Consider the following 18,895-nt stretch of genomic DNA (forward strand, 5'->3'; position numbering starts at 1 on the left):
TTTATATTAGACATATTGTAAAATTGGGACAAAAACTAAAATTGGAGGTTTTTTAAGGTATTAAGCTTATTTTCTATGGCCAACTTCATGTTGTGATCTAAACCAATTGCTTCAAGTTGATGTTCAAGGTTCCTTGAACAAAAAGACTTCAGCCCCATTTGGTTTAGTTTTCACAATAGGCATTAAGGGGGAAAATATAAGGCCTCGTTTGACGGTCATAATAAAATTTAGAATAGGATAAAATTTATCTTATCCCACATTTGATGCTTGCTCAAGATAAGATAAAGTTGGAAATAATGGGAATATAGATTGGATAAAATTATCTTATGGGGAAGATGAGATAAAGGTGAATAGGATTTTTAATATCTAATAAGAAAGTTATTTTGCTCAAATAACAAACTTCCTAAATTAACAAATTTAAAATTATATTTAGATATAAATAATATTTGAATTCTAATATAAGAAATTCAAAATAAAAATTTAGTTTTTTAAGTTAATCTTATTTTCATTTATATATATGAATTTAATTTTATCTTATAATATATATTTAATATATAAATATATATTTTTATTACATAGTTTAGGTTTTTTTAGTATTTTAGGTCTATTAATATAGTTTTCTATTTAATAAAATTTTGTTAGATAATGATGGAATAGAAAGAAAAAAAAAAAGAAATCAAGAAAGGAAAATAAAATAAAATAAAGTAGAAAGAAGTGTTGTGAGATTTTTTACTGTCTCTTATAATATGAATTTAATATATAAATATATATTTTTATTACATATTTTAGGTTTTTTTAGTATTTTAGGTCTATTAATATAGTTTTCTATTTAATAAAATTTTGTTAGAGAATGATGAAATAGAAAGAAAAAAAGAAATCAAGAAAGGAAAATAAAATAAAATAAAGTAGAAAGAAGTGTTGTGAGAGAGTTTTACAGTTTCTATTTGTAAAATTTGTTATTTATTTATGTTGATATGCCATTTATACCAATATATGTATATATATATATATATATATATATATAATATAAATATATCCGATTTTATTACTTGTAATCACCAAACAATTTATAAGATATAATAAAATTTCATGGATTTTATATCATATCTTATTCGTTCTATCTTGATTAAGTGACCAAACAAAACCTAAGGGGTGTATGATAACCAAAATTTTGTTCCAGAAATAATTTTTCTATTCAAGACTGCTTTCGGAATAGAAACCCGTTTGATAAACCTACTCAGTTTTCTATTTCGGAATAGATTTCTATTCCGTAAATTGATTTGGAAGAGAAATCGAAATAATTTCTCCCACTAAACCCTAATTTCGGTGAGTCCTCCCTCATCTCCTCTACGTCTCTGCCTCCTCCTCCTCCTCCTCCGCCTCTCCTCATTTTATTAAAAATAAAAATAAATTTATTAAAAATAAATAAATTATTTTTATTTATCATTTTATTTTTAGTTTATTAAAAATACATTATTAAATTTACTAAAAATAATTTATTTATGATAAATAAAAATAAATTATTTTTATTAAAAATAAAAAGTAAATTATTTTTATTAAAAATAAATTTAATAAATTTATTTTTATTTGCCTTGAATGTTTTTCCAAATAAATTTATTCGTAAAATAAAATAAAATAGAATAAATAAAATAAATTCATTTTTAAGGATATTTTTTTTTTTATGATTTATTGTTTTGTTACTAAATCATTTTTATATTTTTATATTAAAGGTTGTCGATCGTCGCCACCGCCGTCCGAAAGGAAGAAATTTTATGTCGTTATCAAACGAATTTCTATTTTTAGAGTAGAAATTTTATATAATTATCAAACGGTTATTTTTGCTTAGAAACTCTTCTAGAAATAGAAATAGAAAAATCTATTTCTGTTCCATAAACTATTTATGGAATAGAATGATTGTTATGCGCGCCCTAAGTGTTTGGCAAGTATTTTGAAACCCCATTGGCCAAATGCTAGCATTAAAAGACTGAAAGCTCAAAGCAGGTGGGGTCACGCTATCTTCATTTATATTGATCATCTTTCCCAATTTGCATGGAGGAGTTGCTGGAGGACAATTATAGTCACCTGAGGGATCACACTATCTCTAGCAACCACCACCTGAGGGAGCACGTCCTCCTTGGTGACTTCCACCTTGAGGTCGTGTGTCTCAGGCAACCGCTGCCCAAGGTTGCCATACCTCAGGTGAGACTGTCTGATTGCCAATGGTTGGTTGGCCGCTAAGCTACACTAGATTTAATTTTGACTTAAAAAAAAAAAACTATAGCCCTTTTTAAATATAGGTTTTACCAAATGGCATTGAAGTCAAAGTTATTTTCCATTGCACTTTAAAGTTATAATTTATCAAACATTATAGCATTTCGAAAAACCCCTTTAATCCGAAGGTATTTGCATTTTCCTAAAGTCATTTCCCCAAAGCCGAGCCAAATAGGATCTTCGTACCCAACAAGAATTGAATTATGATTATCATAATGAAAAATTAATATTTTTATATAATAAAATGATGTGACGTCTATGTTTTATTATTGAAATTTAATTTTTACACAAAATAAAAAGTCGATGGACCAGTTCAGTTTATGATTTCAAAAAATTTTAAATTGAAACTTTGACCTAATTTGCAACATCAATTTTGAACTTTTAGTTTGTTTAATATAGTCCCTGAACTTTTAGCACCTATTCAACTTACACTTCGGACTATATGAAAATGTTTAATGTTATCCCTTCGTCGGTTCAAGTTAACAGAATTGGTGATTTGGTTTCCAATCCAACGAGTCTAAACAATGGAAAAGAAATTAAAAAAAAACGTTACATCTGTATTATATACGTAACATATTCTGCTCATATTAAAATATAAAAGCCATTTTTGTTCAATTGCAAAATTAATTATCCATGTTATATGATAACGTGGATTATATTTTGATTTGACTTGCATATCTTATATGGAATATCCACATATAACGATATTTTTTTTATCTGCCATTCAACTGACTTGATTAAAAGCCAAATCAACAAATTTTTTTAATTTAAATTAATGGAAGAATATTATCAAATATTATCATATAGCTTAGGAACTAGATTAAACATTTACCAAAAGGAAACACATTAAATAAATTAAAATTTCAATGATGACATTGCATATTGAGGCAAAGTTTAGAGATAATTTATGTAATTATCTGTTAAGAAATTTTGTTCTTTGCATATTTTTCATGTGCCTGATCCTTTGATTATTTAAGGATTTCAACCAAGTTGTCATAGAATTTATCACTTTACCATTTGTTATTAGGATTAATAGCATCCAAAACCATAAGTTATGGCCACTGTGATACTAAAATCCCAAACTCATAGTTTGGAGTTTTAATGATAAAAAATAAAAAATAAAAAGATTGGGGTATTAATATCACAATGGGCAAAGCCCGTGATTTTTTGTGGTAGAAAAAGGGTGTTTTTGTCGCACTAATACAATTTTTGAGATTTTTGTGATAAAAAGCAAGTTTGAGATCTTCATGTCATAGAAAGTATAATTTAAAATATTAAATTGCATTTTCTCCTTTTTCAAATGTATTTTATTACTTCTCTTGAAATTAGTTATAAAAATCGAGGTGTTCCGCATGAAATGGAGGCTACGTCATTCTTGAATAATCTTTCACTAACAAGGTAGTTATTTTTATCTATCCCTTCTAGGGGTGTTAAAAACCAAACCAAACCGAACCAAAAAATTTGGTATTTTTAGTTCGGTTCTCATTAACAACCGATTTTTTTTTTATCAGTTCGGTTTTTATCGGTTAACCGGACCGAACTGAACCAATAAACCGATAAGAGCTTATTTCTTGGAAATACAGCAGAAAAAATGAAAAAAAAAAAACAAATGTAAAAATCGAAAACTAAAAGTTGAAAACCAAAAACCGATAAATCGGCGAACCGAAATTTGGGTTCGGTTCGTATTCGGTTCAGGTCTCATTCGGTTCAGTTAAGAAGTTTAGCCTAACGGTTCGGTTTGGTTCGGTTTTAAAAAAAAAACCGAACCGAAGTGAACCATTGACACCCCTACCTCCATCAATATCTATGATAGAAATGGCAGCTTCATCTCTCGTTGATGTTCGCCTCATCTTCTCTCAACGAAAATGCTTGCAGGATCATCTGGAGACCAACGGACGCTCGTGAACCGCAAAAGTCCACTCTCCGCAGCCAAATGACTAGCTCATTGGTCACAAATATATCCACAATAACAAGCATATCCTCACATTAAAAAGATACAAACATAATCTAAGCAAGCGTGCTTAAAATTTGATTCAATTGATACATTTCATTCGAGTGTTAATTGTAACTTATAATTACAAAACTATCAAAAACACAACTCTTTTGGCTGCCTTTCTTAGTTGTTGATCGTTGGTAGTGGGCGCTCTAGTTGCTAATGCCACTGCTGTTGATTGCTGCCGGTTACGGTTGCGATCACTAGTCATTCGACGCTTTTTATTATCGATGAGAAGTATTCTCCAATGAGTTCACGACGTAGTTGTCATCCATGCAATGAAAAAGGAAATTTTAATTTAGACCATGATATTGGATCACTCATTTTAAGATGGGGGCAGGATATGGACAATGGATGGATCAAGTCCAACCCTAGGGCTGAGAAGTCGAAGGAAGGAATGCAGTGAGGAGGCCGTCCCAAAACGTCGTCGCTTAAAAGAATGATAAACGCCCAACGACATTCCACTTTCCGTCAATTTTTTGGCATTAAAAATCAACAGCTAGAAGAACAAGAAGAAAAAAGCCAAAGAGTTTCCCTCTCTACCTCAAAGCTTCTCTCTAACTCAGGCTTCTTCACTCCTCACCTAACCAGAATCGAAAAATGGCAAGAAAGGCGGCATGTCTCTGCTACATCTCGCGAGAATCCTCCAACTTCTGGCGCTTCACCGAGTTCTACAAAGAGGTCTCTCTCTCTCTTTCCTCCCGCCGGTCAGGTTTGTCACTTTCTTTCGGGTCCTGAATTGCTCTTGCGCTGATTGCAGATTCTGGGTTTGGAGGAGATGGAGAGCCCCAAGTTCGAGTTCAAGGTGATATGGCCGGTACGGCGTGAGCTCATCCGGCGGTCGATCCCCAGTACCTTCCCGGAGGCCACCATGTCTGCTTCACCATCTCCAATTCGGATCCTTTCGTGCAAACTCTCAAGGTTAATCCTTTCTTTTGTCTGGTTGAGTTGAGACTTGAGAGAGATACAGAGAGTCCATGAACACGATTGTGGCTTTGTCGGGCGCATTTCCTGAGCTTCTTTGGACTTCGATCTTCGAGAGACTTGCTCTCGCTCGATCACCAGCCCAAAGCTTGAGGTCACCACCGCCGGAGTCGTCGATTATCTCTGTCGTTAACGGGTACTCCTCGAAACGGAGTCCTGCTTAGGCATTTCAACGAACAGCTTCCTTGCAAACTCGGTTCCTCCTCCACGGCGTAATCAACGGCAATGGAACGTGGAAAACAGCGAGAGCAAAGCAGGAATGAACTGAAATCATATCTACAATGTAATCGGATACAAAACGAACCGATTTAGCTGTGGGCGTCATCAATGAGTCAGCAAAGGCCACGAACGGCTTCAAGCCATCGCCCTCAGAAACTCGACTCCGGTACGCAATCCCTAGACCAAAGCCCAAAGCAATGCTGGAGAGGGACAGATAACGGAAGAAGAGGAGGCTGGAGCATGGTGCTTGAAGGATCGCGAAGTTAACGTAGTCAGATCAAGATCGAGACCATCACAGGCGAGGCGGTGATAGCAATAGTCGCTGGAGAGGGGAAAACCCAAACGGAGGAGCCATCGACGGTGGCAGAGACATGCCGGCGTAGGGAGAGGAGCTGCGCCGGAGATGGAGGCGGAGGCGGCGGCGGAGGCGCAGCGACGGCAAGTGTCCTGCCGGCTCGAGTCATGGGCTGATGGAATGGGCTGGGCTGCGCTTGTGGTCGGATCGGGCTGCATATGGCCGAACTTAAGGAATGGGCTGGAACTTTATTATTTTCTTATCAGTCTCTCTTCTTTTCCTTTTCTTTTTTTAGCTTTTCATTTTTGTATTTATTTAGTTTTCTATAATAACGCATTCTTGATCTGTCAAGCGCTATGCATCTCATGAAGGAGATATAATATACGTATCACTAAGTTGATGCACTTTTGTAACAAGGTGTTACTCTATTTGATAAACTCAACATACGTGTAAGGCAATCTAAATGCCATAATCTCTTGAAGTTTTGTTATACATTTTTTTTTTTACATACTTGTCTTTAGGTAGAGAATGCAACAACAGATAGTTGGGAATTCTCTCCGTTAGCAATACGATGGCACATCTTGTACTACATAGAAATCCAATACACCAGCTGTGGGCGATTTTGATTAGAATCGATTGATACGCAGACACGTACAGTGTTCTTCAACCTTTGGCTGGGTAGCTTGACCAACTCGCAACCCGCTCTTGATTCGTTCCAGGTCTGGCATTAGAACACAACCAATTTGATCCTTTTAGCATATTGAAGCTCTATCTCAATTTTATTATACATTAAAAACCTAAAATCTTAATTGAAAGCTTTAATTCCAAATAAAGTCTCTGATTTATCAAGAGATAGACCAACAATCGAAAAGCTAGTGAATAAATCCACAGCCGGTCAAATGCATTCTTAAGTAAATGCATAATAACTTTGAAATTACAATCAATTAAATAACCTTTAAGTTCAAGAAACAGTGTCACGAAGCTTACTCATGCATCTAAAAAACTAACAACGATCCAATTATTAGGATTCGGGTGCCTTGAGTGGATTTCATTTAAAATTAAAGATGCAAAATGACCGAAATTGCTGTGGTTAGCATGATAATGAAGTCTATTTGGACTTATCATAAGAAATCAACATCTAATTTGAAGCTTGTTTACCTGGTTATAAGGTAATTATTCAGAAAACTTATGAAACTTCTAGATCGAAAGTTTCGCGACCCACTTAATATCATGACATGAAATTTACATAGTAGAACTGATATATGTTGTAGAACAAAACTCGAGAACTGATTTTGAGCTTTAATAAGTAAAATTAGTGAATTGCACCAAATGATTTTCGGTTCTCTTGTTCATATCGAAATTTTCAAGTCAGAAGTTCTTGATGCACAAATTAAATTAGGGCATAGAAGTTATAGTGTATAAGAATTGTTGCATGGTTAATGAAACCCACAATTTAATTGTCAAAATAACAACCAAAAAGGTCAAATTACAAACTATCATTTTCTAGTTCACATGTCTTTCAATATTTGAAATTCTCGCGGCATAGACTGAGAAGTGACTAACAAGGTTTTCTATGATCTCTTTTGTGATTAAAGTATCACACATATCCGTTTTAATTCTTTGGCTTTACAAACAAATATTTAAAAGGTGTCTCAAATTCTTGGCATTACAGGCTCAAGTTCTAACTTATAAGCTTTGCCCTTAAAAAAAAGGGGTTAATACCCTGAAAAACTTCAAACTAGTACACTTGAGACAAATTTACACAAAATTATTTTTTTTACCATAAAAAATCCCAAACTGGTATACATTTGACAAATTTACCCTAAACTGGTACATTTGTAACAAATTTACCCTTTGTTAGTTTTCGTTAAATTTTAAATAAGTTAAATGACACGTGATGTTGACTGGTATACTAATTTGGGATTTTACACTCCGTTTGCCAAAATTTACAATTTTTGTGATTTTTTTGTAGTATTAATCCAATTTAGCATAGGGTATAATTGTCACAAATTTATCAATTTGGGGTTTTTTGTGGTCGAATAAATTAGTTTGGAGTAAATTTGTCATAAATGTACAAGTTTAGGGTTTTTTATGATCAATCCAGTAAATTTGTCACATGTGTACCATTTAGGGTTTTTTATGATAAAAAAAAATAATATGGGGTAAATTTGTCACATGTGTACTAGTTTTGGGTTTTTCCGGGTATTAACCCAAAAAAGTAAGACAAATTTGTTGCAAAAAGTACAAAGCAGTCATCCGTTACCAAGGGCTCCCTGTTGGTGCCGAAAGCACCACCGTGAGTAGTTCAACCACATAAAAGAAAAAAAAAAAGAACAGTCCAACCTCCAGTAGTAAGAGCTAATTTAACAACCAAATTTGCAGTTTGAGGACCAAATAAATTATTTTAAAAAAGAATAGAAAATCCCAAACTGGTAAATCAATAAAATTTTACCCCAAACTAATTTTTTGATAATTATTAATACTAAATTCTTACATTTATGACAAATTTACCATAAACTAATATTTTAACTACAAAAAATTCCAAAATGATATATTTGTGATAAATTTGCCTTCTATTTAATACCACAAATAACCACTAACCGGTACACCTATAACAAAAGGCGAGTAAAATTCAAACGGATATACCTATCAATTGCATGTGTCATCTAACTTAGTAATTTGATGGTAAAATTTAACAAAAACTTATGAAGGGTAAATTTGTCACATGTATATAATTTTACGATTTTTGTGATCAAAAATTAATTTTGAATAAATTTGCACATGTGTATTAGTTTATGATTTTTTTCGTAATTTTTTTTTTTTTTACAAAAGAGATAAGAAAAATCATAAGAATTAATTACTATCCGCAACAGGAGAAACATCACAACTCAAGCTTCGAAATGGTGGTCCTATAAATGAAGACGAGACAATAATTCTATTGAAAAGCGAAGAAAATTTAGGAGTGGCCAAAACAAAACAAAGGAAAATTAGAAAAAGGGGAAGGAAGTTCGAAAACAAAGGCCTTATGGTTGGCCCCTCCATCAAAATCTGGGATAGAGATGGCAACTTCGTCTCTCCTTGATTTTCGCTCATCTTCTTTAACAAAAAAGCTTGCATGACCGTCCAGAGACTGACGGACGTTCTCATCGGTCACAAATTTATTCACAACAACAGACATGTTCTCATATTGAAAATATACAAACATGCTCTAAGCGAGCGTGCTTAAAATTTGATTTAATTGATACATTTCATTTGTGTGTTAACCGTAGCTTATAACTACAAAATTGCCAAAAGCACAACTCGATCGGCCACCTCCCTTTCTTGGCTATCAGTTGCCGGTAGTGGGCACTGTCGGTCGCCAATGCCGCTACTGCCGTCTATTATTGCCGGTCATAGTTGCAGTCATTAGTTGTTCGCTGCTTTTTATCGTCAATGAGAAATATTTTCCAATGAGATCACGACATGTTTATCATCCATGCGATAAAAAGGAAATTTTAATCTAAAGCATGATATTGCATCGCTCATTTTAAGATGGGGGTAGCATATGGACAATGAATCGAAGCCCAACCCTGAGGCTGAGAAGTCCAAAGAAAGAATGAACTGAGGAGGACGTCGGGACACGTTGTCGTTTAAAAGAATCATGAACACCAAACCACGTTTCAATTTTTCGTCAATTTTTTGACATTAAAAATCAATAGCCAGAGTTTCCCTCTCGACCTCAAAGCTTCTCTCTAATTCAGCCAGTCCTTCTTCACTCCTCGCCAAACCAGAATCGAAAGATGGCAAGAAAGGCGGCGTGTCTCTGCCGCGTCTTGCGAGAATCCTCCGGCTTCCGGCGCTTGGCCGAGTTCTACAAAGAGGTGTCCCTCTCTTCTCTTTCCCCGCACCGATTGGGTTTGTCACTTTCTTTCGGGTCCTGAATTGCTCTTGCGCTGATTGTGGATCCTGGCGTTGGAGGAGGTGGAGAGCCCCAAGTTCGAGTTCAAGGTGATATGGCTGGTACGGCGTGAGCTCACCCGCCGGTCGATCCCAAGTACCTTCCCTGAGCCCACCATGTCTGCTTCACCATCTCCAGTTCCGATCCTTTCGTACAAAGTACAAACTCTTTCGAGGTTAATTCTTTCTTTTGGTCTGGTTGAGTTAAGACTTGAGAGAGATAGAGAGAGACCATGGACACGAACGTGGCTTCGTCGAGCGCATTTCGCGAGCTTCTTTGGACTTCGATCTTGGAGAGACTAGCTCTCGCTCGATCACCAGTCCAAAGCTTGAGGTCACCACCGCTGGAGTCGTCGATTATCTCTATCGTGGACAGATACTCCTCGAAACAGAGTCCAGCTTACTCATTTCAGCCAACACCTTCCTTGCAAACTCGGTTCCTCCTCCATAGCGTAATCAACCCCAATAGAACTCGGACAACAGCGAGGGCAAAGCAGGAATGAACTGAAATCATATCTAGAATTTAGTCAGATACAAAACGACCTGATTCAGCCGTGGGCGTCATCAATGAGTCAGCGAAGGCCACAAACGGCTTCAAGCCATCGCCCACAGAAACTCAACGCTGGGTACGCGCAATCCCGAGGCCGAAGCCCAAAGCAATGCTGGAGAGGGGCAGATGACGGAAGAAGAGGAGGCTGGAGCATGGTGCTTGAAGGATCGCAAAGGGAGCGTGGTCGGATCAAGTTCGAGACTGTCACAGGCGAGGCGGTGATAGCGATGGTCGCTGGAGAGGGGAAAACCCAAACGGAGGAGCTATCAATGGTAGTAGAGACATGCCGGCGGAGGGAGAGGAGCTGCACCGGAGATGGAGGCGGAGGCGGAGGCGCAACCACGGCGAGTTGAGCTAAGGGTCCTATCGGCTCGAGTTATGGGCTGAAGCAATGGGCTGGGCTGTGCTCGTGGTTGGACCGGGCTGCAAAGGGCCGAACTTAGGGATGGGCTGGAGCTTTTTATTTTCCTTTCTCTCTCTCTTCTTTTTCTTTATCTTTTTTTAACTTTTCGTTTTTTTACTTATTTATTTTTCTATTAAAATGCATTTGTGATTCGTCAAGCGCTAAGCATCTCACAAAGGAGATATTACGTACGTACTACCATGTTGGTGTGCTTTGTATCAAGATGTTGTAAAGTACTCTATATGACAAACTCAACATATGCATAAGGAAATATAAATGCCACAAAATTAAGAAGAAATCTCTCCATAGAACTTTTGTCTCCCATGATTGGAAATAACTAGGACCTTCATACTTAATTTAGCATTTCAAAAGAGATAGTTGAACAAACTTTGAAAGTTTTGATGTACTTTTCTTAGAAACTTGTCTTTAGTTAGAGAATGCAACAACTAGAAATTCTCTCTAATTACCAATGTAATATGGATAAAACCATACAAATTCAGGACTAGGCTTTTCCCCCTTTCTCCTACCTTAGATGGTCTTGATGAATAAACTGTAGGTGCATGCAATTAGGAGTTGAATGAAGACCATGACATATTTATGTAGCATATTTTAATAGACTTATCCATTACAAGTCATTATTAATATATATATTTCTTATGACCCTGGGAACCCCGTTAAAGAATGCAACAATAGACAGCTAGGAATTCTCTCTAATTACCAATGTGATATGGATAAAACCATACAAATTCAGGACTAGGCTTTTCCCCCTATCTCCTACCTTAGATGGTCTTGATGAATAAACTGTAGGTGCATGCAATTAGGAGTTGAATGAAGACCATGACATATTTATGTAGCATATTTTAATAGACTTATCCATTACAAGTCATTATTAATATATATATATATATATATATATATATATATTTCTTATGACCCGGGAACCCTGTTAAAGAATGCAACAACAGACAGTTAGGAATTCTCTCTAATTACCAATGTAATATGGATAAAACCATACAAATTCAGGACTAGGCTTTTTCCCTTTCTCCTACCTTAGATGGTCTTGAGGAATAAACCGTAGGTACATGCAATTAGGAGGTGAATGAAGACCATGACATATTTATGTAGCATATTTTAATAGACTTATCCATTACAAGTCATTATTAATATATATATATTTCTTATGACCCGAGAACCCTGTTAAAGAATGCAACAACAGACAGTTAGGAATTCTCTCTAATTACCAATGTAATATGGATAAAACCATACAAATTCAGGACTAGGCTTTTTCCCCTTTCTCCTACCTTAGATGGTCTTGAGGAATAAACCGTAGGTACATGCAATTAGGAGGTGAATGAAGACCATGACATATTTATGTAGCATATTTTAATAGACTTATCCATTACAAGTCATTATTAATATATATATATTTCTTATGACCCGAGAACCCTGTTAAAGAATGCAACAACAGACAGTTAGGAATTCTCTCTAATTACCAATGTAATATGGATAAAACCATACAAATTCAGGACTAGGCTTTTTCCCCTTTCTCCTACCTTAGATGGTCTTGAGGAATAAACCGTAGGTACATGCAATTAGGAGGTGAATGAAGACCATGACATATTTATGTAGCATATTTTAATAGACTTATCCATTACAAGTCATTATTAATATATATATATATTTCTTATGACCCGAGAACCCTGTTAAAGAATGCAACAACAGACAGTTAGGAATTCTCTCTAATTACCAATGTAATATGGATAAAACCATACAAATTCAGGACTAGGCTTTTCCCCTTTCTCCTACCTTAGATGGTCTTGAGGAATAAACCGTAGGTACATGCAATTAGGAGGTGAATGAAGACCATGACATATTTATGTAGCATATTTTAATAGACTTATCCATTACAAGTCATTATTAATATATATATATATTTCTTATGACCCGAGAACCCTGTTAAAGAATGCAACAACAGACAGTTAGGAATTCTCTCTAATTACCAATGTAATATGGATAAAACCATACAAATTCAGGACTAGGCTTTTTCCCCTTTCTCCTACCTTAGATGGTCTTGAGGAATAAACCGTAGGTACATGCAATTAGTAGGTGAATGAAGACCATGACATATTTATGTAGCATATTTTAATAGACTTATCCATTACAAGTCATTATTAATATATATATATATATATATATATATATTTCTTATGACCCGAGAACCCTGTTAAAGAATGCAACAACAGACAGTTAGGAATTCTCTCTAATTACCAATGTAATATGGATAAAACCATACAAATTCAGGACTAGGCTTTTTCCCCTTTCTCCTACCTTAGATGGTCTTGAGGAATAAACCGTAGGTACATGCAATTAGGAGGTGAATGAAGACCATGACATATTTATGTAGCATATTTTAATAGACTTATCCATTACAAGTCATTATTAATATATATATATATATATATTTATTTATATATTTTATGACCCGAGAACCCCTGTACTGCCGGTAGCCGACGAGGTAAACTAGTGGAAGACCCACCATCCCGACATTCCACGTAAGACACCAAATGCCTCCACTAGGTTTTGAATCCCTCACCTTTGGGGAAGGATCAATGGAGCTTTTATCCAGTAAAACCACCATGGCCGGGTGGTGTCATTATTAAAATATTTTTTTTTTTTTTGGTAAGTGTCATTATTAAAATATTGATCTTCACTGTTCGGCCAATCACTTTATTATTGCAACTGAGACATGCTAACCCTATATGATAATAACACAACCATGATTGAGCAATATAATATTCTCAATATATTTTATAAATATTATAACAGAGCATTTTTCAAGGACCAAAATATTACGCAATTAATGTTAGCCCACATTTTATAGAAATTTTGAACACATTATGGTCAAAAATTACAATCTTCCTATTAGTGTTACACTATTGGTCTTTCAAGCAAATGTTTTGGTATTTTCAAATGTTTCAAGCTAGTAATGATATGATGCTAGTAATGATCATATCATTACTAGCTAAACAGAACTCAAAATTCAACATTTTATAACCGGAAGAAAAAAGGTCTCTCATGGAGGATTGAACAATATTGAAAGCACACCTGGGGAAGAAATTGCCTCTTGACTGAGCAAAACATTGAGACTTTCATTTAAACTTGGAGCCACCACTTGACTATCTAAACCAATCATGGTCATTGCGTGACCATATCAAATCATTGAGATTTTCCCACAATTTTGTATAATGCTAGGCAAAGTCAACAAGGATCACCACATTAACCGACTCAACAATATTATATATTCAAGTGTTCACGACATAATTGCTACAATCAGAAAGCTTAAATCCATCATAAATCCATCAATGCATTCTTTGCCAGGAAATCCGTGCAAATGACATTCAAATTATATACCGCTTTTATCATCATTAGGGATCACGCAAGGTATAGTCCGACCTCTGGTGCTCAAACACATCAATAGCACGCCTAGAATTAACTCAAAGTTCCAAAAACTCAAAAAAAAGAAAAAGAAAATCAAGTAGATTACAGAATATGTTGATGACAAAAATTAGCATGAGAAAAGTGGGGCCTACATAGGGTCATGCCGTAAATTATCTTAATGGTCTAATAATTAAGTTAAAGTCTGAAATTAACATGTGACTGTAGCTTCAATTCTCAGTGAACACATGACCACCAGGCAAAAACTGATTTGGACAAGAATCAAGCTTCTCCTCTCGGGCTTCTTGAGGAAATTCTGTGATTGGAAAAGTAGTAAATGGCACATGCATTGTAAGGCAGAGTGCATAGAATCATTTAAAGCTATTTTATGCAATGTTAGATGTTTAACTACAGCATCTTATTAAAAACACAATTTTAAACATCGCCAGTAATATTCAAACAAGTCTCTATACTCAAAAGGCCGTTTGAACATACATTTGTGATAAAATAATTAACTGTTTCTGATATCACACACAAACAGAAGAATATCTTATTGTGCTAGAATCGGCACCAATGATATCACATCCAGATTTGTGCTTTACATGTAGAATACAATGAGTCACAAAACTATAGTTCAGAAGTAATTTCACGACGAGATCACCTCAAAAATGGGAACTACCTTGAACTACAAGTTTGACTTAGGATATAGTCAAAGGAAGAGATTAACTAATAGGAACAACGAAAATGAACAATATAATTAGAATAAACCAAGAATCGGGAATGAAGAGCAAGGATGTTGTCTAACTTCATATTGAAGACCCTTATAGTGTCCTTGTTGTGACTGGCTACTATCATACAAGGAAATCTATAGCTATAGGTATACTCCATCTTAGCATAAGCATAATATCCTACTGCCACAGCAAGAAACATCGCCACAGCGCCATAATTCATGCCATTCCCTTTTAACAGGACTATAGAAGGTTACACCGTGCAGCTCACTTACTATATGCACAAGTAACTGACAATCATTCAACATGCAACAGAGTTGCATCATAATGCCATACATGTTGTCTGTGATGTTCAGAAAAGTGACAATCATAATCCAACGGTCTTACCTAGTCGTGCAAAGCCATGAGAGGTTCAACAGGATGAACCAATGCACGCGGATCTAATAAGAAGCCTGGGTAACCCATGACTGTGAGGCTTTGGAGCTTAAATCCAAAAATTAGCATTCAGTATTTATCTATAATATTTAAACTAATCATATACCACACAATGTCATATACATCAAATAAATGAAAAAGGATGGGAAGATGGCTATGAGAAATGACATTCAAGTTGCAGAGTTCAATAAAACAGACAAGGAAATCAAATTAATTATATAATTGCCTAGACAGATTATTTCAAGGCCATATTAGTTTTATGTAATGAGTTGCTAAAGCGTACTAATTATCTTGGAAGCATGAAAAGGTTAAGGTCAGATCAGTCTCTTGAAATATATGCAACTAAAGAGCTCAAATTGGAGAATTGCTCGACCAAGAACCATATATGTTAGTAATTCACAATAAGGATCAAGAAGATACTTCTCTCAATGAGTCTAATGAATGGATTAGCTATTACAATACTGCACTTCATCTTTTTCCTTAACTAAGGACACGATGTCCCATTTCTCAAATGACAATCTGGCTACGAATACCCAGTCTAGAGGAAAAAGCTACATTTGATAAACAAGGCATCTGAAAATTGGCCAAGAGAAAAGACTCCGCATCTATTACTCTTACCTTTTGTTACTGAGCAAATTCTACACCCATTCTTTGCAACCATTATATGGCTGAACACCGTTCCACTGAATCAACTATACTTAGGTTGCATTTGATCAGATTTCCATCACTGCAAGAGAAACGAGAAAAAAGTTGGAAACATTCATAAATCACAGAGACATTTGAAAAGTGGAAAAAAGATTAAATTTCTGTGGAAGCAACCAACTATTTCTGATGATTCTGCATTTTCACCTAGCTCGTTAGCTTGAAACCCAAAACAGATTCTATTTGAAAAACATGTCCAAATACCATGCAAGAGATAATTTAGCAGAATAATTGACAGAACCTCGTCAGCTTGAAACCCAAAACAAATTCTATTCGGAAAACTTGTCCAAATACCATTCAAGAGATAATTTAGCAGACTAACTGACAAAGCACTATGCAAAAGAAAATATTATCCAAGCAAAAACAAGTTCGCGGATAAAGGATGCTTAACTTAGGAAGTTTACATTTAGGTCTGTACTACAGAAAACAGATATTCAGGCAAGCATATTAACTCTGAAGTGTACTATTTAAATCATTTGACAATAACTAGGCTATACAACTTGGCAAACTTCTTGCATCAGATTAAAAGAGGTGTGTTTGGGTTAGGGCTTAAACCTAATGTCCTTCAAGATCAAACAACATGCTGTAAAGAGGGCATACTTTGAGGCTTTTAATACAGATGGACAAGTTCTCTCATGGAGTTATTGGCATTGGCAATCTGATTGAGAGAAGATGTATGGGTTACTTGTATACTAATACTGGCTAGGATGGGTTTCAATTAGATCCATCTTCCAAATGTCGCATATGAACCATGCTCCCTGTTAACAACAGTCTCATTCTCTCTATCATGAAAATATGCAATAATTAGGGCTAGTTTTTTTAGCTTCACAAGGTGGTCCTTTATCTGCAAGGAGCATCCTCTTGCTTGATGTCGGATTCAGAAAGGCAATGAGCTACTTCATGTTTCCCATAATACTTTTGACTTATAATCAGATTATTAAGAGCAGCATACTTGAGCTTCTTCATTTAAAACTAATAATTCAACAGAAAGACATTGTCTGTAATCTAGATTAGCTACCCTATGCACTTTGCTCAATCACAATGAAATAGATCCTATTTCACTAAGTTTTTAACTTTTATGTCAACAACGTTTGAGTAAAAATTAATGACTTCTCAATGAGGTTAGGAAACATGAAATGTCAGATCAAGGCAGCATTAGACAGATGAAAAATCATACTGAAAACAAAGCCATACACCACAATTTAGGAAGCACATGTCCTCATGTATGCAAGGAGAGACAATTGCAACTAATAAACAAGAAAAGAGATTTCTTTATCGAGTACATTGCCCATGGCATATCAGAAATTCCTCAGTTAAAATATCATATTTCTTTGAAGAAGCTAAGCTTGCTAAATACTGGAAACACATGCCATACACCACAATTTAACAAGCACATGCCCTCATGTATGCAAGAAGAGACGATTGCAACTAATAAACAAGAAAAGAGATTTCTTTACGAGTACATTGCCCATGGCATATCGAAAGCATAAATTCCTCATAGTTAAAAAATCATAATTCTTTGAAGATGTTATATTTACCGTTTTAAAAAATTAAAGACATAAAAAAATCTCGCTAGAGTGAAAAAACACAAGGAAGAAGAAATGAAGAAAAAAAGGGGACAAGGAAAAGGAAAGAAAAAACTAAGGTTACCTTAATTTAACTTGTAGTACTTCCTAGAAAAGTTAATATTTTAGAGCAAACAAAAAAAAAAAAAAAAAGAAAAAAGAAAAAGGAAATGTCTAACAAGTCACATTGATTTAAAAAATAAAAGGAAACAAAGAAAGGGAAATAAAGAAATAATATTAACTTAACTTCTTGACACTTCTGGAAACTCGAGTTTCTTAAATTTAGACTTGGAAAAGAACAGAAAAGGTGGAAAATTAGTTCCATAAACCTCCATTTCATTTCATGGTTATGTGTCGCAATATTCAAAGTGTGGCAACAAACAGAATTACTATGAAACCATATCCATCATTAATCAACATAAGGAGTCATATAAACCTCTAGTAGGCTATACTTGTCAATAGACAGACGTCACAATTTCAAAGGGGGGTTAAGTAGATATGAAATCAGCAACAAAAGCAAGTTCTGAAACTGACCTAATGCATGCCTCAGAGGTACTTAAATGCAATGACTTTTGAGCCACAGCCTCCAAATTTATCATTTGCACAGCCATAATATGCTTCCTCTACACCTAAAAATGGCTAAGAGTCATCTAATCACATTTGAATTAATAAATTTGATGAAAGTTTAGTATTATTTCAGTATGACCAACAGATGTACCAACGATTGATAATGATGCTGCTGCACACATTATGCATGGTTCACCTCGCATAAAGGGCGCATGTTGAAAATTTCTCTGCAACTTGCAGACGAAAATCCAGTCCCTTTGCCACTGCTCAAGAAGAATATCAAGAGCTACATCTCTGCATGTCTTGTTGCCTAGGAAAAAACAAGGAGAAAAATAAAGAAAGCATATCAAACTTTGGAAATTTGTCAGAGAGAAAGTTGCTTTTAATGTAGTTTCAACATAAATTTAGGAAATGCATTTCATGAAACATGTTTTCTCCTTCACATTTATTTATTTATTTTTACTCTTGCTTAACGTTTGAGTAGGTGCATCTCTCAGTGCCATTCTTCCTCTTAGAGTTGAGAGCATTTGTAGAGCAAATAAAAAATAGTTAACAAAAGTAAATAATGACAACACAATATAACTTGTCTTCTTCCTCTTCAAATCGCCTCTTTCGTATTTGCTCCATGTTGACTATACTTTTAAGGCTTGATGGTGCTCATCCTTTGCTCGGTATGCAGACTAAGTGAGGGAGCTTAGAGTGCATACAATGTATCCTAGGGACAGGATTTTTGTCAAAGCCAACTGCGTTAGATCATGAATCCTATTGGGAAATCACTTTCTGTAAGACAGAATCACCGATACACCTTATCA

The 18,895-nt window shown here is 35.1% G+C and overlaps 1 long non-coding RNA gene across 1 annotated transcript; it reads right to left on the reverse strand.

Moving 5' to 3' along the window:
- Positions 1–14,006: 14,006 nt before the first annotated feature.
- Positions 14,007–18,307, reverse strand: LOC120293449. The gene is made up of 5 exons (XR_005551253.1): positions 18,235–18,307; positions 18,051–18,145; positions 15,868–15,976; positions 15,202–15,297; positions 14,007–14,402 (listed from the first exon to the last, which is right to left on the reverse strand). It is a non-coding gene; the product is annotated as an uncharacterized LOC120293449 (long non-coding RNA).
- Positions 18,308–18,895: the final 588 nt, after the last annotated feature.

Source organism: Eucalyptus grandis, chromosome 5 (assembly GCF_016545825.1).
Source record: "Eucalyptus grandis isolate ANBG69807.140 chromosome 5, ASM1654582v1, whole genome shotgun sequence".
Lineage (NCBI taxonomy): Eukaryota > Viridiplantae > Streptophyta > Magnoliopsida > Myrtales > Myrtaceae > Eucalyptus > Eucalyptus grandis.